Genomic DNA, 22,817 nt, shown 5'->3' on the forward strand with positions numbered 1-22,817 from the left:
AATAGTAAATGCACATTTTTCATCAATATTTTCTGACAGGTTTGTATTGGATTCAGGCCCAGAAGGTTTTCTGCGATGCAAGGTTTCCAAAAGCTATTGTTTTAGTGATTTTTCATAGTGTATTATAAATGGCTTGTTTTCTTTACTGATTTCTCTTCATTTCACTCTATCTGAAGACATGCTCTGCAGATTAATGAATTCCTACTGGGTCCAGCCAGGGTTAGCATGGCCCTTCGTGAACTGTTCTTGTGTTTGATGTGGCTGGGGACTATATCTTTGAGTACTTCACATTTGGAACTAAAGATTTATAATCTGTGCTGCCTTCATTCGCCTTTCTGGCATAAACACACAGCATGGTTCCTCCTCTCCTGGTAATAAACAACATTTAAGCTATAGCATTTCATTTTCAACCATGTCTTAGTAGTTTACAGTACTTAATGGTTTATATATGAATGTGGGTTTCCTAACTTTTGACTGATGATTATCTTTGATATACAAAGAGAACTATGATACTGGTACCTTACAAAACACATTAATATGATGTATGGCCTAAAAGGAGAGGGGGACTTACAGCCTTAAAGAGGTGGGGAGGGGAGGGAGGGAGGGAGAGAGAGAGAGAGAGAGGCTTTTCAGCTTTTGCTATTTATTAAGGCAGAGAAACATATCAATACCTTGCAATTAGTGCAGCTAATTTGTGTGAACCAAAGCTGACATGAATGTGGAGATCTGGGTGGTCTAGGGGACTTTTTAAAGTTCCCATGTTTGGCCTAATACTCTCCTTATTGATACCTGTATGTGTTCTCCTATTGCAATCATGTTAAGTGCTTTTGAAAATCCCATCTCATATATATATAAAAAAATTATGACAGCGATGCTTACAAGGGGTTTAATATTGTACCTTTGGGGAAAGTTAATTGATTAATTGATAGGAAGGCTAGCCCTGTAATTAACCTAATCAGTTGGAATTCTGCAGATCTGAATTCTCTACTTGGTTCTTTCACTGAATCTGTGCATTCTTTATCAAATTGTATATCTTTTTGCTTCATTCCCTAATTATAAAAAGGAACATAATCCTACTTCCACCACCATCAGTCAGTTTCAGTACTTTAGACTAAGAATCTTGAGGCATGGACTGTTCCTTATATACAGGGCCTAGAACAACAGGGGCACTGGTTTTAACTTGAGTTTGTAGGCACTATTGTGATACAAAGAATAAAATAATGGAAAGGGAAAGATGGTATTTTGGTCAGCTGCCTGTGTTGTGCCAGAATGTGTAGCTTTTTTTCTTGTACTCCTGGCTGACATTAAACCATGTCACCTGCAAGTACAGTGCTTGAGCCATAATTATAGCTTTTCTTTCAGCTCTTTGCTTCTGAGTCACAGTATTTCTGAGATGCTAATTTAATAATACCAGAATTTCTACTTATGGACTAAAATGTTTGCATTGTCCTTTGTCTCCCCAGAGAGTTGATGTGCTGCAGAATGAGTGACTTAGCTGCACAGTACTTGGAGGAAGAACGACCAAATGGACCGTTTTACAAGGTATTCAGAAACAATAACTATGAAATGAATGGTAAGAACAAGATGATATTTCTAACTGGTATTGGAAAAATCCATCTGTGACTTAAATACATTGGGAGCAAATTGTTTTGCTTTTGTAACTGTTTCACCTGGAATGCTGCCAGAGCTAATGCTAGTTTGGGTAAGTGGTCATGTAAGAGCCAGTGAGGCATGTCAAGACCGTTTGGAATAGTATACGATTTAAATTTGTGTACCAAACTTTTTTTTAAAGGTACATATAGATATATAGATATATAGATATATATATAGAGAGAGAGGGGGTTGTATGACCAGGCTGGGCAGTGTAGGTTGGCTGCAAAATATTAAAATGAACAGTGAAGTTACACTAATGATATTAAACAATTGTTACTATTTGATCGCTCATTCTAATAATTCACAGCCAAAGCACAGAACAATAGCTTATCGACATGGTCAATATTTATGTAATCTATTCTAAAATCTTACTTAATCTCAGTTTTCTTTCAACTATAAGTGGCAATGGTGGTCCAGTTGGTTTAGAGGAAATCTGCGTTCCTTGACAAAAATACTACTAATAATAAAATTGGCAAAAGAGTCATCAACTGACTTGCAGAGAGTATGACTAAAATATTTTTCTTAGCATTTCAAATTTGGTCTACATATTCAAACTTTGTAAGGTCACAAGGTTCATAAAGAAATAATTTTGGCATAAAATAAAGTAAATAGTGATCTGTGTAATTCTGGTTTTAATTAAGTATTGTCAATTATTTGTTTAGTAATTTAAAAAACACAAGGAACAGGAGAGCAAGTTATTTGTAAAGAGCTACCAATCTTATTCATGCTGAGTGCTTTCTTCCTTAGTGCATAGTCCCACTGAATTTAATGGGTCTGTGACCAGTAAATTATCACTCAATGTAAGACAGGGTGGTAGAACTCAGCCCTTAATCTACTCCATGGAGATCAAATCAAATGACTTTGAACTTCAAGATTTGCATAATTATCAGGTTTCTGATGTTGACTCAACTCTACAAAATGTGTTACCTTTAGTTTGACAGAAATTGTCATTAAAGAATCACTGTGGGTAATTAAGCTAATAACTTAGTTCAGCACACCCCTTTACTTTGCAAATATCCATTATGCAGAATGTCCAAATCTGTGTGCATAGCTCTTACATATGTGACCCATAATGTTGTTCAACAAAGGAAAAAAGTCAGAAGAATGACACAGGGTTTTTTTCCCTTGAAATGTGGGCATATTACATTTTATTTTAATTGCATGTTTTGAAGATAAATGCAGAGATTTATATGCCAAATTTTCTTTAAGGTAAGCTAGAGGTCTATGAACAAAAATGTGTGCATCCATGCACACAATTTGCATGCATAGTAATATTTCCATATACAGATTATTTTCAATTTTGTTCGTGGGTCTTAATGAATCTGTGTTACTTAGTGCCTTTTGTAAAATGTACTGAATAGTGCAATAATGTGTAATGGTGTAGGCAACTGCTTTGAAGAGCAACAAAAATGAAAATCCAGAATACATTCCAAAATGAAGACTGAATCTGTCCTGCTTCTGCTTTTGATTCTTTAAGCTATTTCCCAGGCTCTCTTTAAAACTTTGCAGCTAAGTTTACTAGACGCTTCTTTATTTATAAATTCAAAGGAGTTACAATATGTGGGTATCCGAGTTTGGTACTAGCTGAATTTTTGACCTTTCTCTATCTCTCCATGAGTTCCCTTCCCAGTGACAAGCCCTGTTCTTTCACTTCTCTTTGTGGATTCTAGTACCTTTAGACCTGTCTATGGCATTGTGTTGAAACATCAGTTTTCACATTGAAGGGATTTGTGGGAAGGGGAAGCAGACAGTCTGTCTCTCTGATTGGATGTACTACCTGGAACTCAGAAACCTCTCTGTTGAAAACTTAGTAAAAAATCGCTATGTCACCATGAAAGATTTTGGCTTTGACAAAACAGCATATTGTGATGAAAAACTATTTAGCTGAAAAATTTCCAGCCAGCTTTGGTGCCTAATGAGAATTTAAATGTCTGTATTAACCTTGCTGAGCATTTAAGCAGGATCCTTCAGCAATTGTGTTCATTTATCAGTGTTCAGGCGGACACTGAGCAGGATAACTGTGGAGTAGTTAGTTATTGTCAAGCATTCCAGGAATGGGGAAATAAAAAAATGAACCCTTCAAAAATTAGTGTGTCCTCAGCTCCTGCCCAAAGACAGACGGGAAAAATTGCAATGCATTTCCTCCCCAGAACCAAAGCCTCATCTGCCTCCTGAATATTAGAAATCAAAACCACCTCCCACATTTTCCTAAGTGCTGAAAACATCCAAGTAAAACATGGGAGTTTGACTATTTCTCTTGGGTCTGAAGCTGCAGGTCTAATGTGACAGTACAGTACCACTTAGTTCAAAATGAAGCTATCAGTTCTGATAGTGGGTAGTTTCCTAGAAAACATCCTAGTTGATTTTCATGTAGAATATCTTCAGCAGCCTGCCTTCCTAACTGTCCTTCACAGCATGAGTCCTAATTCTGCCATGTAGAACCAGGCTTCCGCACAGTAGGGGTGAGAAAATGTGCATATGTAGCTGAAAAAAGTAGCACAGAGTCCCAAATCACTCTAATCTCTGCAGGGTCCACTTTATGCTTAATGTTTTTTTTCTTTCTAGTGGTTACAATATACATTGACATAAGAGACTTAATGCACACATTGAGAAAAGGAACTCTGAAATTAGGAGGGAAATGGGAGGAATTTGGTGGAATGCAAAGCAAAGTGAGGATAGTTGTGACATTTCAAATTAACTAACTTCCAGACAACATTTGATATACTGTAGTTTCACAACTGTCATACATCCAGCTTTGTCATAAGAGGAAATGTTTCTTTTCATTAAAAATTAGAGGTGGACATTTCCAGAAAAGCATAGTTTTAAAAAAGATTCAACAAATGTAAACTCTTCCTGGGCAATAGGGTATATATAGGCCTGTGAAAAGGGGCTTCTCCGAGCAAAATGTGTTTATTCACCTAAAATTATGATTCAGTACTGCCAACATTAGACATTCATAAATCAAGCCCAGCTTAAAAAAATCATGTTAATAGATTTTGTATTCTTTATCTTTTGCTGTTTGCTTTTGGAGCCTTTCAAGTATACTCTGGTTATATTTTATCAGCTTTTCGCCCCAAGAAATTTCCTCTAGAAGCTTACTCTGTTTTATTATTTTTTAAATGAAAGCTTGAGTTTCACTGGAATTTAGAAGCTGAGGTGTTCACAAAAACACCAGATATTTTGAGAATTGTGATATAATTGCAAGAGTTGGCAGTACTGGCAAACAAATTGTGAACAGCTACTATTATTCTGAGAGGAAATTCATCTAAATAAAATACCAACTCAAAACAAGTAGTACTACGTAGCAGAAAAGGTTGAAACTCTGTGGTCCAGGTCACTTGGGTTCAGCAACATCCATCGTTTGGAAGGATCACAGATGCTGCTGGACTAGAGAGCTCTAGAATGGAGGTTGCCAGCTGCTGGGAACAGAGACTGCTGATGGGACACTGGAATGCAAGGGGGGATGGACGGCGGAGAGAACAGCAGAGCTCACAGTGGGCCAGGAAGCTGGCAGGGTCTCCAGAGTCCCACAGGACAGTGGGGCCACAGATGTTGAGGCTGGGAGGGAGAGGTCTGCAGAGTCCATCTGCAGTGCTACTGCAGCCAGGGGGGCAAGTGCAATGGATCCAGGTAGCTAGGTATAGAAGCCCAACAGAGAGGCTGGCATCCTACGGTTGGGTCCCAAGGGAGCTGAACCACGGTGGTGATTGTGGGTATAAATGTTTATTTTGGAAACATGACTTCTTTAGTCTTAATCCTATGGTCATTGTATAGATGTCCAGTGAAGTCAATAGGAGTTGAATAAGGATAATAGCAGTGATGAGTAATAGGCAGTAATACCAGTGGATGCTGGAGAGGACTGTATAATTCAGTTATGACTGGCTGATTGTACAAGAACGTGTTAATACAGCAAGCCATGTAACTTAAGCACATGTCTTGTAAGAACTAAATTAGGGCACTGTCCAAAATAAATTGTGGTAGGAGTGAGTCACCCAAAAGAGGGGGATCCCTCTCAAGCTGGGAGAGCATGGTAACTTTCTCCAAGCACATGTAAGTGCTCCTCTGTTGTTGCAAAGATGGGGCAGAGTCCAGATAATGCCTTCTCTCCTCTCCCATATACTCCTCTGGTCTACTGTGTGGGACTTCATTCTACCTGGCCTTTGCATAAGATAGCTCTTGGTGGCTGTGTACATACACAAGCTTCACATTTTCTCCCTCCACCAAGGCTGCAGAGCCGAAGCCACAACTTCAGAATCCTAATTTTAGTGCACTAGCATGAATCCTACAAGCTCAAGTCTGTCTACCTGAGGTTGAGGCTCAGTCGTACTTGGTCAAAATACCATGTTCTTTGTGTATTTTAACAGTGCTTAGCAGAAGTGGTCTTTATATTTTACCAGAACTTAAATGTTAAATAACCTTCATCAGAGCCACCAGAGAGCTCAGGCTGGAGCCTGTAGGTGAGCAAGAAAGTAGAGCGTGCTTCAATTTCCACCTGACAGTGGATCTGTAGCCACTGTGGGAAGAGTTGTTGCTTGCGCATTGAGATCTTTTCTCATACTATTGCTAAGCATTACTGAAGGACGGACTTTGTTGTGTCTCCTTTCATCTGTCAAGATTTGGATGGCAATATGCAAAGATACCTAATGGAAAAAGATTAGTAAGTGTTAAAAGGGATGGAATTAAATACAATGGAGCTAGAACATAGAGATATAGGGAAAACAGATATTAAAAGAAAGTGGAGATTAAAAGTCAAGTTGTAGTACAACATGGCCTTCATGCTCATTGCTCACAAATACCCTGTTTACAAGCTGAAAGGACAAATGACCGCTTTCTGCACAATTGTCCATTCATAAAATTCTTTTTCCAGTTTTTACTCAGTTTTTTGGTTGAGTATTGTACCGTACTCTCTATTAGAAATGCAGAGTGTGTTAATCTGACTATTAAAATGTAATGGCTGTGTGTGTATATCTTGTCAAAACTGAATAGATTAAAAATTATCCTCACCACAGAAACCTGGAATGGAGATTGCTGTTTTCTATCAGTGGACAGAACACCACAGTAAGAAATTTTAGATATGCCCATTTCATCAGCCAGCCATTCTATTGTATTTCTTTACGTATTTCTTTACTTATTTGTCTTCTTAAAAACCAACCACACTTATTTCTCATACTATTACAGCGTATGTGAGGACAATAACACCTGGTATCTGTATTGAATTCTCAAGCAGAAAGCAGTGAACAAGAAAAATAAGCTCAGGGCTACTTTAAGAAGTCGATGAAGATTAGTGGAAGGAATAAAAAAAGAGAAGCAAAACAATATTGTAATTTAATTAAAAATCAGTTGATTTCTAACATACCCTCTACTATACAGTAATTATCTGACCCAAAACATCATAACCATATTATTTAAAGAGTAACTTAGCCTTAATTATGAATCATATTGTCCTCTTACTAATATGACTGAGCAATATCTTTATTAAAGCTACACAGAGAAACTAAGCCCAAGTCTGTCCCAGCCAGGTTTTGCTTAAATAGACTACATATATTATTGATGCTTCATTCCTTGCAAATCCAAAACTCTTATAGTAATTTGAAAAACCACACACTCCATGAGATTTGCTCTTTCCTGCTTTAATATATTACTGATGATATAGATAAATGTATGGTATGCTATTAAATAGATGATGTAAAACACAGGCAAGTTATCATTGTGATCAAGACCTAAAAACCTGTCACTTTCTAGTTTTTGTATGCTTGATTTTTTTATCATTAATCTCCTATTCACATCATATATTGTATTTAATGTTATACAAAATTTGATGCACCAAATGTTACAGTAAAATACTCTTTCAAAATCATTGGAAAAAAATTGGATATCTCGGTCTCTCAGTTCTCACACCTATCACCTGGTGTAGAATCTTTATATTTGCTTCCCCATGTAAAACTGAATCTGGCACTTTGATCTGCATGCTATTTCATTGTCCAATAACTCATGAGTTTTGATGCAGAGTATATGACAAGATTAATGATATAACTAACCTCTGTGTGCTACTCTCGTTACAATTACTTATATTAAAATCCACATGTGAACAACTAATATGGACTTTTGAATGAACAAAGCTACTGAATATGCTTTTGCTTAACAACTGAGCTGGAAGCAGTTTTGACACAGGAGAAGGATGCAGCCTTAATTAAATACAGATCACTAAGTCTAATGCTGAACACAGATTTAAGAAGACTTGTGCTCAGAAAAAAATACTATGTAAACTAGTTTTACCTGTGTTGAGTAACCAGTCTTTAAATACTATGGCTAACAACTGTCACCTTCCAGTTTTAATTTATTATTTATTCTAAGTAAAATAGAGCACAATATTTCCCTTGAAGCAATGTTGTTTGTTAGAGAAGCTGTAACACACCAATATGTATACGATTGTCAGTTGTCTAATAGCTTTTATTTTCAGATTTCTTGCTTTTATTGTCTTATTTTTCCTGAAAACTATAATTGCAGTAAGAATGGGAGAGTACAAATTTGAGAGATTTTCATGCCCAAGATTTCCAAGTCTTATAAGTGAAGTAAGTCCAATCCTAGTGTTCAGACCTATTGATATTAAATGTAAAGATAACAAAAAGAGATGGTTTGGTTTTACAGTGTTTTATGATGTGTTTTACAACCCCCCAGAAGCCTCTCCTTCCAGGCATTCACAGTGCAATAAGAGCTAAGATGTCAGTTAATCACAATGATTGGCTACAGACCCTCTCCTTAACTACTTAATATCATAAATTCTAGGAGGGGGGGAAACAGTGTAAGTCAAAGACGAGCAGTAAGTGCTCTCACAGCACGTTCCTTTCTTTTTCTTTTCATGTCCATTATTCTTCATTGATCTCCAGAAGTTACTATATCTAGTAGTAAAAACAGTCCCTCTAAGCAGTCTATTGTATGCTCCCCTTTAACACATGTTTTCCTAAATCAACTTATTTAATGTTTGTATGTGCTGGTTCAATATTTTGAATTCAGTGGAAGTCTGTGGAGTTGGAACCAGAATTACTTCCAGCTGTGAGAACCTTAGCACAGATTCAGGTAAGGGATGCAATTGCTAAGAACCAGAAGTAGAGTTTTTGCCTTATATCGTGTGGATCCCAACTGTTTAAGCCCTTGTCAGGTGATTGTGTAGATTTCATAGATAACTTTTGAAAACACCTTTCTCTCATCCTGGTAGGAAGCATCAGTTGTGTATCTAATCAGAAAATGAAGAAATGGTGAGAGAATATTAGCCTCTTTGAGGCACTGAGAGATTGTGATTTTTTTTACCCCAAGTGTCAGAAGAACCAGTGGCAGGGCTGTGGGAATTAAACCCAGATTTCTTAAACCAGTGTCCTATCCACTAACCTCCTTCTCTGCTGTTGGTCACAGAATTTTGTATGTTTTACACAAGAGACCCAGTTCCCTTTCATAAACATAATCTTCAGACAGCAATCAAGGGCAGAAGCTCTTCCTCCCTGACCCCGGTCAACCTCCCTGTGGCTGACTATTTAGGTTTATGTGATGAGGACAAAGGATGCAAATGTTCACTCTTTGTGCTCATAGATTAGGATAGGATCAGAATGATCCTGTGAATTATCCTGGAGTTGGCATTTTTACCTGGTTATTGGGATATACATGCTAAAATGTATAGTTTCATTTTGTCATAGACCTATGTGGCCATACGTTTGGGAAACGAACAAAGTTAGTTTTCCATAGAATGTATGGTCAGAGTCTTATGTCTAAGTCTTTGCAGACATAATGAAATCAAGCAACAGTCTACTGGAATCTGTCTTTCAATAAAATCACCAAAGTCTTTAAATTGACAAAAATGTGACCACAAAGTATTGAGTAATAAATAAAACCCATTAATCTTGAAAATTTAATTTTGTGGAGCCACTAGCCAAGGATCAGACTAATGTAATTACCTTCTGAAATGCTTTGTGCAAGAGGACTTTGGGAATATTGAAGTTGCAAGAAAATGTAAAAATATAATCTAGTAAAAGTCAACAATTAAAATGCTGTGGAAAGTGTATTGAGTGAACATAGCACATCTGTCAGTCAGTAAACAATTAAATTTAAACTATAAGGAAGAAAACGGAGTATTTATTATCAACAATCAAGTTAAACAATAAAGTTTAATAAATACAATAAAGTGGAAAAAAATAGACCAAAGTTAAACTAATGGGAGATTTTTTCACTTTGGTTAACTATATTCACATTTTTTATGTAGATGCAATTTAGGAAACCGGAAAAGCATGAATAGTAATAAGCTAAAATACGCTAACTTGTAGATCATTGGAACTGATGTTAATCTACTTTTACCCAAGTTTGATTATAAATTGTAATTTATTAAAGCAAACAATGTAAGGATAGGAGAAATATTTTCAGTTATTATAACAAAGTTATTGTTAATGTGTCAATCAAATTGTTTCATTCTGGCCAATCCTGATCCATTCAGGGATGTGCATATGCCTTAATGTAATATCATAACTCACAAATTTCAGGAAAAAAATTATTTGGAAACAATTATCTTGATGCAATATGGCAGCAATTTCACTGTTTTATCCAAACCTCTGACACATGGCTCCTGATTTACATTTTAGTAAGTGAAAGAAAATAATTAGCAGAGTCAAAGTTTCTCTTTGGCAGTCAGAGCTATGTATCCTATTACCTGTACCCAGATGACTTTTAGAGTGTTTTGAATGTCATATACCAGAATGAACATAAAACCTGAATGGTAACACTTAATATAATATAGCAAGCTCTTTCTGAGACTGTATAATCATATTGCAGAGGAGCTACATGGCAGTTGTTCTACTGACTGACCACATTACATTTGGTTATACAGAATATACCTTCTAAAGTTATAATAAGTTTTGATTAACACAGCTTGAGTCATCTAGAAGTGAGAGTATCCCTGACTGGAATGATGTGGTGTATTCTATAATGCTCCATACAAATATATACTCTATTTATGAGCTGCATGGGAGGCCACAAATACAGCATCAAATTAGTGTTGTGGATGTAAGTTATTGTAAGCTTCTCTAGCAGTTATTTGAAGCAGGTGCACTTGTCTTGTGAATTGAGGTAACAATGACCAACAAGGATGAAGAAACTTCCATATGAAGTAAGTTAAATGACATCATATACATTGGAACTTCATGTAAATATAAATATATTACTGCAGAAGTGCTGATGATTTCAAATATTCATGATAAATGGAAGCCAAATGTGTATATGAATTGATTTTGTTATTAAGTTTGATTTCTAACCTGTAATATGATATCTTTATTTGTATATAAATTACTACATAAAATGTATACAACAGGTAATAGTGTACTCATTCAGTAACTGTGGAATTCCCCCGAAATCACAATTTTTATATTCATTACTAGTGCAATTTGTTTGCCTTGCTTTTGAAACAAAGTGAAAATCTTATTTCCCGGTTTGCTTTTTATCATTGTGAATAACAGAGGGTAGTGTGACATTTTGGAAGAGTGGGTTAGAATATTCTGCAGTTTCTTGCTTTGTTGAACTATTGCATAAAAACTAATTTAAATTTCTTGCTGTGGAGGCAACAAAAGTATTCCCTTGCAAGTATTTATTTTTGGTGAGACTAAATTGTATTTCTGAAGTGCTAGATTAGGTCATAGCTTGTTGTCTGATGACATGATACAAAGTAAATATATGTAAGAAGCATAACACTACCTGTTAGAAATTCGCACTTTTGAATGCCATTTTCTCAAACAAACCAGAAGGAATGCATAGGAAATACTGGATGAAAAATAGGTACAGAAAGTTTAGACACATCAGTCTATACAATTGTACTTGTTTCAAAATAGGAAAATTTTCTCGTGTCAAGGTATTTTTTCACTTCAACGAAAGAACAAATGTTTTATGTCTGCATCAAAATACAAGTGTTCAAGCATTTATCTACATTTCAATGTATATATGGCAAGAGACTGGACTGTAGGTTGTCAGTACTAGTGATTAGCGCCAGTTCTAGCGGTTAGAGCCGGAGTCTGAGATCAGGAATCCAGGCCACCAAGAGTCAGAACTGAAGTCAGAACTTAGGAGCTAGAGCAGAGGGCCAAAAATGGGTTACTTGTTGTGAGTTAGCTGGACGCAAGTCAAGAAGTACCATAGCCATGTGAGAATGCTTTGAGAAGCTGCTGAAATTAAACTCTTGCTGGGCTTTAGAGCTGGTCTTCAGAATTCCTACCAATTGAGTAGTGAAGCTAGCCAGACAGCTTGCTATAGACCACCAATGCTTGTTAGGTTGCCCGGAGATTGTCTATTGGTAGATCCTGGTTGCAGACACACTTTAAATAACTGACTTATATTGTATATAGATTTGGAACGTCAAGTTCACTCACCTAATATATAGCATTTCAGGGCTGGATATCAGGTAAGTAAAAATCTTAGCAAATTTACTGCTATACCATTTTGGCAAAATTTTGTGTATACAGGCAGTCCCCGAGTTACTTATGTCAGATTGGTACTTATGAACGGGGCTTTTCTCACCCCGGAGTACGCGAGCGGTGGGATCGCCCAGATGCGCCGTGGTCCCACCTCCCGTGTCCTCCGGGGCAAGAAAAGCGTCTCCCCGTCTCCCTGGTCTGCTGGGGTGCTCCCCCCCCCCCCCAGCAGACCAGGGAGACGTGGAGCAAAGCTGCGGAGGATGCGGGCGGCGGGACCGCGGCATGTCTGGGTGGTCCCACTGCCCCTGTCTCCCTGGTCTGCTGGGGGGAGGCGCACTAGCTGCGCGCCCTCCCCCCCCTCCCCAGCAGACCAGGCTTTGCTTGTGGACGCCTGTGGTAGAGCAGCTGGAGCGCTGCCGAGTTGCTCTGCCCCGGGTTTCCTGGAATCAGCCGCTGATCAGTTTCAGCAGCGGCTGACTTGGGGACGCCTGGGTCAGAGCAGCTGGGGTGCTGCTGGGTTGGTCCAGTAGCGCTGCTCCTCGGCGCTACTGGACCAACCCAGCAGCACCCCAGCTGCTCTGTCCCAGGCATCCTGAATTCAGCCGCTGCTGGTCAGTTTCAGCAGCGGCTGAATCTGGACGCCAGTTCCGACTTACGTACGAATTCAACTTGAGAACAAACCTACAGTCCCTATCTTGTACATAACCCGGGGACTGCCTGTATAGTGTGTGTGTGTGTGTGTGTGTGTGTGTGTGTGTGTGTGTGTGTCCCCATGAAGAGCCTCAATGTACAAGTGAAAGGAACCTGTTCACCAGCTTGTAAGAAGGCATTCATTGTGATCTCCTTGGCTCATTAGTTGTACCTAATAATGTGAAGGAGCAGGTCAATGAACATTATCAGGTCTAAAATTGTGATTGGGGGGCATTGTGGGGCTTCAGAGGAAGAAGGTTCTTAAACATCCCTGCTACTGCCTATCCCTTTAAAGTGGAAAAAAATAAATGTACATGGCAAGTAGAATCAAAGTAGAATTGCTGTGTTATAAGGTACTATTTTTTTTAACATATTCTAGCTCCTAGGTAATGGTCACTATAATTTTCAGTCTTGATTTAAACACACTAACAACCTGGTCCAATTTCTGTTAGTCAATGAGAATGTTTTTATTGACTTGAATTGGCATCCAATTAGGTTTTATATTTGTATAGCAACTTACTGTATCTCACTCACTCACACACAGAGTCTTGTATTATAACAACTAGCTCAATCAGGTGAAAGACTTTCTAAAGCAGAGTGGATAAACATAGATTTAATATTTTTTTTTAAATTTTAATCATCAATAAAATACTACATTTCTCATCTAAAAATAAGCTTCAACATCCTACGTCTCCCTGGGTAAAAAGGGAGAAGTGTAAGCAGTGTAAGATGATGATGCAGGGCCTAGTTGCAAGCATGGAACATCATAAGGGAAACTGCTTATTGGGAGAAGAAGATGTGTATATATGGCTGAGTGGATCAACTGGTTAGTAGCTTTGCAATTCATCATTCTTTAAGACTATCTATGCCTTCTTCTATAAGTTGGATTTGACAAGTCAATTCCTAAGGTGTTCACTGTTAGATGTTGCTAGAAAAACGAGTTTAGCTTAGCTAATCCTTATGGCTTGTTTAATTAGCTATCTAGGTTTAGAATCTATCACTCAAGTATGCAGTACAGACAGCTGCAGTAAGAGAAATCCAAAGTTGCTGGTTGTCAGTCACACTTATTTTATAATTCATTATACGTGCCCCTTACTTTAGAACATCCTGGTCACAGACCAGAATGCTGGTGCCATAAGTTTATTCCCTATTTTACTTCAGCATAATTCAGTTTTTTCCATTCTATACTTTTTTCCTTGGAAAAAAAACAGACGTGTCAGTGAGTTCAATGGGGTTTACTTGAACATTAAGTGCACTCTAAGCACAGTCTTAGCTTTTTTGGTAACTTGATTTGAATCAAGGATTTAAATCAATCCACCCTGTTTTGAAGGCGGTGAAAATAACATAGTGGCAACAAGCCACCTAGCTACGTGTGTGAAAATGAGATGAAGGAATTTATGGATAAGCACAGATGAAATTGCTGCTACTTAGTGTATGTGCATCCTGCCTCAGGTGGCATGTGACCAAGATTTATCATGAATTTGGCCTGCTGATGAAATTACTTGCAAAGTAAAGATGGAAAGTGTTGGAGGTTTAATTTCAGGCCAGAATGACTGGTAAAAGTATGATGATTGTCTTGTACTTTGGTTATCATAATGCATCATATTGCAGTGTGGCCATTTATGCTGGCAACCTGGCTCTCCATATAGTAGCTGCAGATAAATGTGATTTCTTTTTTTTTCCCCCATCTGTGTCCCATGAATCTTTCAGATGAAGAATCCCACATTTTTCATGATTTCATATTCTCTTCAGCTCTGGCAAATACCTTTACTAGATAGGACTGAATAAACTCCTTTTTATGTCTGTAAGTGGTACTTTGTCATTAGTCAGCTGAATAAAGTTTTTTTCTCTGTTCTATCCCTAATAAAATCTACAAAGTTGTTTTTCCTATGGCCTGAAATTGAGACCTGGATGATGAGTTTGGTAGTACCTTGGATGTGTTTTTAGTTCATCTGCAGATTACATTTATGAATGAATTTCAAAGCAGAACACTTCTGGACAAATGATGTTGGTGCAAAGGCTGAATCTATAAGCCTATGATAAATAGGTCTAATTTGTACAGTTATGAACTGCATGATACGTTATGTAATTTCTATTTGACACCTGAAGTAATATTTCTAACTCTTCTAGTTGGTGAAATCAGTTAATGGATCATCTTCAAAACAATCAATTTAAGAGTGGGTGATGGGTATTAGCGAGATACAAAAGGAAGAAGGGGATTTAGTGCTGAAGTTCTTTGGGAGAAATAGCTGTTAAACAATATTACCTATTTTTCATGCATGTTTGGGTCACTGAAAAAATGTTAACTAGTTAGAACTGATATTCAGCAAGAGATATTTTTCTTGTAGTTAATGACCAGGCTTTTATCATGGCAAAAAAATCAGACCATTTCAATATGTTTTTAAAAAGTCTTTAATATTGAGGGCTTATCTCTGTACTCTAGAAGATACTGAGAAACAGAAGCTGACAGAAAAAGAGACTGGCACTTAGAAGGCTCCATCTCCATAGATTTAAGTACTTAGAAGCAGAATTCTGTGGGGTTCCAGCTATTTCAATGCTCTGTAACCAAGTTCAGTGCCTGTCAAACTGATTTCATGGTGGTGCTGACCTTAAAAGTAAAAATGCTTGCTTTTTAAAAAAAAACAGTATCATATAGTATTATAGTCCAATAAGTGGAATTAAACCTGGAAACCTGGCAAGTTTCTAGCTGGTATAATTGTAGAAAACACTTATTACAGTACTTTGACATCCCAGGCGAGAGAGCAAGAAATGGAAAAAGGCAACTGAGTGGGAACAAGAGCAGGGAAAAAGTCCCACTTCCCAAATACTATCTCAAGAGGACTGATGAGGGCTTTTGTAGACGTCTAAATAGGAAAACAATCTGATTAGTACCCAGACACTAATACCATACAGAGAGGTTTTTCTGAATATCATAGGGAAACAGTGTGGCATATTAGTATAAGTTTGGGAACAGACATAATATTTTCTATTTATTTAAGGCGTTATAAACACACACACAGGCTACATTTAGACTTGTGGGAAGACTGATGCTGCAGGGGTCGATCTTCTGGCATTCAGTTTAGTGGGTTTTGCAAAGACCCACTAAATCGAATGCTCAGGGCGCACCCTTTGATGCCCATACTCCTTGCTGTTACAAGGCGTAAGGGATGTCGACAGGAGCATTTCTCCTGTCAATGTCCCGTTGTGGAGACGGCACCAACCGTGGCTTAAGATATGTTGACTCCAGCTACATTATTTATGTATCTGAGGTTGCATATATTAAACTGACCTTTTAGTGTATTATAGACCTGGTCAAAGTTTAAATACATGGTTGCTGGTAAATATTTTTGATTATTGTCCTGCAAATAAAAATTGATTTAAAACAATATGAACAATCTCTACTAGCAATCACAGCATCATTAACTGGGAATTGGGCAATGGACAGATTACTTTTCAGCAACTCAGTCTGCAAATATTTATTTTATGGGTTCTTTAGCATATATTTTATATTTTGGGAAATTATTAAATAAGTGTTAGGGATAATAGTAATAATATTTTTCAATAGTTTGTTTTTGTAGAACACACATTGTCGTGTTGGAATTGCTTTATTTTGCCATCAAAGTAGGTAATAGCTATCTTTGGATACTACTGCAAACAGTGATAGCAGCTCCTAAAAATTAATGAACTACAATACAATGAAAGGAATACAATCTACTAAAACAGCAATAGCATTACTCTTACAGCTATATTCATCTGCAAAGATTTCAAAGGTGGTAGATAAACCTATCAAATTGTCTTAAATTAGTTTAGCTGTGTATTTTATTTAGCTGTATCAGACAATAACCTTTATTAAAGGAGAAAAATTATGAAATGTTTTTAATGGATCACTATCATCATGTTACAAGAAAAGTGAATCTATACCTATCCACTGAGATTTTTTTTTAATTTCAGGATGATACAGTTAAAATACATTTCAACAGCTTTAAACTTCCATTATACTTTTGAGAATTGTTGTATGATGTGTGTCAAACTGAAATGAGGCCAGTGAGGCCTAGCTGTTGGAGCAAAGTTAGACAGGCCTAGTGTTTGGAGCAAGGTAGTCAGAGGCAAGTTCCTAGCATGAAGGGGAAGAGCTGGAGCTGGAGTTGGAGACTGAGCAGTGCTGGAACAGACTAAGCAGGATAGGCTGAAACAAGACAAGATGAGAAATGGGGCTAGAGTAGAAACAATTACAGGCACATGAGAGGTTGCAGTTATCACCAGAGATCAAGAATAGTGATTGCTTACTTCCCAGGCCAATCAGGAAGCAGTGCTGTGATACAGCTGTGTTCCTAGGCTTTCAGAAGACTGAGCAGGTGCAGCTGCATGTCCTTAATCCTGACAATGTCCCTTATGAAGGGCATTTCCCTGGGGTGCCTGAACTCTGCTTTTTTCAGGATGAGCTTAGTGGATTGCTCCTTCCATTTGGGGTGCCTGAACATTTTCTATCTGTTCCCATTATCAGGACCATATCATTCCTTCTTCTCCAAGTAGTGACACTTTTCCCAAACTGGGGAAGGATGTCTTCCTCTTTTCCCTGGACCATGCTGGCAAAGGGTGGATAGACCCAGATAGAGTCCCAGGAGAAACATGTTATTGATACAGGCAGACAAAGCCTGACTGTCACTGGTGACCTAACTTGACTGTAACCTGGGGAAACTGAAGGTTTCAAATGGACACTCAAACCTTGTCCATCATAATCTGGCTTCTTGGTCTTACCTTCAGCTTGTGGAACTATTTAGTCCCTTTTAGATATTCTATGAACTTGTCTCTGTGTGGCAGGTGGATGACCAAGGGACTCAGGCATCACGGCTTTTTAGTTGGAAGCAAGGGTGGAAGCCATGAATGGCATAGAACAGGCTCCACTGAGTAGAGGCATGTATCATGATGATATACACAAATATGGCTATGGGATCAGTGAGTGTGGGGTAACAGGGCCCTAGTCATTCCTGCCATCTTGCAACAGGCTCCCATGAGACTGGGGATGGGGTGCAATGGGGGGGGGAGGGATGGAAAAAACCCACAGATAGTGATTCCATAAATTTGTAATGATCTACTGCACCTATCCTTAAAAAAAAAGTCATTAATAGCCAGTTATTTTTCTTTTCCTATTTCAGATTAGTACGTTTAAGCCAGACATGCACAGAGAGAGTTTGAATGAGATTTTAATGCATTCACCTTTTGGAGACTCAGATTCCTGTCCCTGCTCCAATGAATATTTAAATAGTTATACAAAGTAGAAAAGCTTCAGCTGGAGAAACTGAGAACTCTCCGACTCAGAATATCTCATGGGTAGGGCTGACCAGGGAAGGGCTTGGTTTCAAATCCCTGCTCTTAATAATTTTTTGGAAAGAAAGACTAGACCTAGTTCCTGGACAGGTTCACTGCCTTGCATCTCAAGTGAAGACAGGTGCTTCCCTTCAGTTGGGACTCTGGGGCCCAACTCCCTGTGAAGGACAGGGCTTAGGCCATACTTTTCTCATGAACATTTCCTACTAGGTAATTTTAGGCAGTTCCCTGCTCTGCTTGCAGGCTTCCATTCTTGTGTACTTCATTCTCCTTGTGCATTCAATAAGGAGCCTGGGTGTGTCTAAAATGGGTCACTGCATTCCACTGAGGAGCAGGGCAGCAAAAGTTAAGCACTGAACTCTGAATTGCTTTTATGGATCTAGCCTTTAATCTTTTTTTGTCTACCTATCTATAAAATGGAATAACTATTTCCCATGTCACTAGGAAAGATAAACTCATTAAAGACTGAATGTTTCTCAGATACTGCAGTTTAATAAAAACCTATATTGTAAAAGTTGCCCAGTTTGGAATGTTTTTATCCATACTATAAAAAAACCTACTAACCAACAAACATATATTTGCAAAGATAGGAAAATATGTGCATACAAATGTAGAATAAACTGGATTCATTTTTTCTAATTTATATTTAACTATGTTTCTCCAGGAACTTTGCAGCTATATGAAAATAAATCACAGCATCTTTTTGTGTAGAGAAATCTCATCTACCCATTTGTATTGCATGTTTATTTGTTTTTGAATATTAAAAAACCTTGAATAGAGCAAAATGCAATTTAGAAATGACTAAATAAATCCATTTGTTCAGACTTTATTAATTTAATTTATGTGGAGAAATACACCCAAATAATTAAAATTATCAACATGTTGGTATTGTATGCAACCTACAATGTTGTTTTGCATAACAGGGGCACATTGGGGAGGGGGGAAGTCCATACTTTATAAATGTAATTGGCAGCTTCTGCTTATTTAAATGGATGTTAATTTTCATTCATAAGGTACTTAAAGTGAATTTAGCATTTGTGAAAGGTTGAAAGGTGAAAGATTAGGTAAAAGGTTGACTGTGAAAGGTTTCACTCTTCTGGATTGACAGCTCTGGGAAATTGACGTCCTTTATTCACAGACCCACATATAGTGCAGACAATGCCAATATGAGCTCTTTTACATAGCTTCCCAATATTCATCATTCTGGTAAGATCATTTGTAGCTATGCATTTTTGTTCCCATTTCCCAATCAGCCTGGGCATTGTTGCTGAAATTGCATGAATACTAAATATAGTATTGTCAATGGCAGTAGTGGCTGTTTAAAGACATCTGCCTTCCAGAAACTGGATTATAAGGTCACCAGGTCACTGCAGTGCCATTGACTGATAAGTACTTTAGTTCACTATCAGCATAAGCCAACTTCACTTGCTAGCCCTCAGGAAGCTATTTAGTTGACTATATCACTCCATCTGATTTCCTAAAAGACTGTCCCTCATGAAAAGGGGATTATTCTGTTTCTCTGCTCCTTTGAAATGCATTTTAAAAACAAAAAAACCCAACCACACGCCTTGTTCTAGAAAAATATTTAATTCTCAGTGGTTGCCCCACTCCCTTATCTTTGATTCTAATAAAGTATGGTGCTGGAAAATGGGCACATTCCCTCCTCGAGTTTCTTAAGTAAACTAATTAAAATCAAGCTTGAAGCATAATTTATAAAGTGTATGACTCTTCCTTATGAATATTTCTTTTTTCACTCTTACCTTTTTGCAAGAACAAAACTTTAATAAATATAACAGAACTTGTTTATGATAATCTTGTGTATCTAGTGTAAACTGTTAAACATATTTAGTGATTTCTTTTTAGACTTATAAAGTTATGGTATGGCACCATGGAAATATTAATGGCAAATCAACTGCACTTCTGCCATTAGGAAAAGTAAGATATTATACAGTGTGAAGACATTTTTCAAATAGCAAAGGGTGAAAACCTGGCACCATCGAATGCCAAAATTTCCTATTGAATCCACTGAAGTCAAAATCTCACTCAAAACGATTAAGGGAAATGTTCAGTAAATCAATGAGATGAAAAAGTGTAGAAGGCATGAGGACTTCATTTGTTTCAGTTTATACTGGTGAGTTAACAAGAATATAAAAGATTGAGTCCCTTCAGAGTAAGTGCTGTACATATGAGCAGCATCATTAATGTGACACAGATAATAGGTTAGATTAAATTAAATGTCAAAGGGGGAAAAATATGTTGACAGAATAATGCTTTGCATCTACCTGAGTAGGCAGTTAGAGAAAGAAATTACTAATATGAAAAGCAGAGCATGTGGAATTGAAGCAAAAGATAGCAATTGATGCTTATTGTTGTAGAGAGAGTCACTGAGAAACTAGATATAATCCAACCAGGACTTGTGAGAGAATGGCTATGTAGACACATGAATGCACAGCCTGAAACCTGGCAACACTGAATATTTAATGGTGGGAGCCCTCTGCTCCCTAAAACCTTTCTACTTGATTCACAATTTGCCTTATGGCTGACATCCATGTGAGGGTACAGATGAGGGGTAACTTAAATCTTCAAAGGTTTGATTTCCATTTGCCTCACTGATAAGAGTTCAGCTGTCACATCCAGGTCTTCGGTTCAGATTTACGTCCAGCTGTTGGCCACTTGAAGACTATTGCCCTCACTTGACAGCAGACATAAGATGTGACAATATTTAACGTTTATTCTCCTCTCCTCCTCCTCATTCTTCCAAAGGGGAGATGCATTTTCTCCTCCTTATTCCCGTCTGCTACGCATCCAGGAAGCAGTATGGAAGGAGATAAAAGCTATCAGCTGCCATACCAATCTTGTATGATTGGAAAAATATGTTCAGTGGGTTAGATCCAGAGCAAGCCTAGAAACTCACTCTGATATATGCTGGGTAGCTTTTAACAGGCTGTTGTGTGCCTACAGCTGCTTAAAGACACACAGATGGTGGGGAGAGTAGAACTCACTGGAGCCAATTAGCTCAGTCACTATTAACCACTGAGTTCTTACAGTAAGTGCTTGTTCCACGTTGTAGAGGCCATACCAGTCCCATGCTTACTCTGGGTAGAGGAAGAAGGATGGAGAATGGAGAGGCTTACTGATGCTAGAGAAATGTCTTCTCTCTAGGAAAGACTCTAGGTGACTGTTTATTCTTCTGAAGGTAAGAACTCACTTCCAAGACTAAAATGGGCATGACCTAAAACTGTCTAATTCACTTAATCAGAATTTTTTCATTGAAACATTCTAAAAGGTAATTTATAGTGAATCTTAAATTCCATCCTGGAACTTTTCAGAAATGAAAAGCATAAGTGGATCTTATAACTAACACGTCTGGTACATTCATATCTAGTACACAAGAACATGGCAGAGTATAATCAGCAATATTTTATACTTTTTGTAAAGAAAATGTTTGATAGTAAAGCCATTTTAAATAGTTACTTCAAATGGAAGTTTTGCCTCTGGCAAAGATCTCAGGATTTGACCTGCTAATTGACATGTTAAGACACCTTTAAATAATGAATCTGTATGATCTTCATGTATACATTAGTCTCATCCAACTAGTAAGATCTTAAGATTAGAGCTAGATCAAAGTTCTAGTTTGCCTTGCCCACTCAGAATTAGAATAATTGTATCTGAATGTTAGCAAGTATCACCTTTTTGAAGCAAATCATGATGCAGAGATGTGGAATATCTCCTTTCAGTAAAAAATAGAAGCTCAAGGTTAAGGGTATATCTATCTGCAATACAATACTTTTAAGGGACTTGGTACCAGATAGTTAACAGTAGAAGATAATGAAAATTCAGTATTTGCCAATCTTTTCTTATTTGGATATCACTTTTTTCAACTGTCAGGTAAAACTGCTACTATAACCACAGTGGGAATATTTTTTGGCATTTTTAATTGAAATATGATGTAATTTGGGTGCCTAACTCCCTTGGTTCCCTTGGAAAGTTGTGGTCTAATAAAAGGAAGCAAGGCAGAAGGACTAAGAAATAAAGAGAAAACTAGCAGAAGGCAAGATTGTAATTGAAAGTACCATTGAAATAACACATTTCACTTAAGGAATTGTATGTAGTTATTAGGGCAAAGAGCAATAGCTGGGTATAGGATAAATCACGTAACAGCAAGCACTTAGGGAATGGAACATGTTACCGAAGGAGTTCCTTGAGAAGCCATCACTGAAATGATTAAAGAAGAGATTGGGCAAGATGGTACTTAGTGATGTAGCATCAATTCTGCTAATGTCAGAGGTTTAACAGAATGGCCCATGTGGCTTTTTTCACCTATCTATGATTCTCCGAACTGGGTTTGATTAGAAATCCCTAAAATGTTATTCAGGTAATGTACCTTAACAGAACATTGACTTTTCTAGAGGCAAGCATCAATATTTATTGAATGGAGAAGTAAACATTGACTGAGGTAAAGCCAAAGTCAATTTTTACTTTCAACTATAAACGTTGATGTTCACCAAAACATGAACAAAACTTGAAGTCAAAATACAGTTTCAGTGGGTAGCCATGTTTAGTCTGTTTCAGCAAAAATGAGGAGTCATGTGACATTTAAAGATTAACACATTCATTTGGGCATAAGCTTTCATGGGTTAGAGCCCAACTCGGACAAACAATTTTGACACTGCAAGTAGATAACATTGCCATGATTTTCTTATT

General features: G+C 37.5%; 1 long non-coding RNA gene across 2 annotated transcripts in view; it reads left to right on the forward strand.

The window, feature by feature from the left end:
* Positions 1 to 22,817, forward strand: part of LOC102455721 (uncharacterized) — a 116,962-nt gene that overhangs the window by 75,114 nt on the left and 19,031 nt on the right. For both annotated transcript variants that reach the window (XR_012903835.2, XR_012903837.2), the window contains one exon: positions 1,464 to 1,573. This is a non-coding gene — a long non-coding RNA (uncharacterized LOC102455721). The remainder of the gene's footprint in view (positions 1 to 1,463; positions 1,574 to 22,817) is intronic.

Source organism: Pelodiscus sinensis, chromosome 4 (assembly GCF_052426305.1).
Source record: "Pelodiscus sinensis isolate ZL-2025 chromosome 4, ASM5242630v1, whole genome shotgun sequence".
In the NCBI taxonomy this organism is placed as follows: domain Eukaryota; kingdom Metazoa; phylum Chordata; order Testudines; family Trionychidae; genus Pelodiscus; species Pelodiscus sinensis.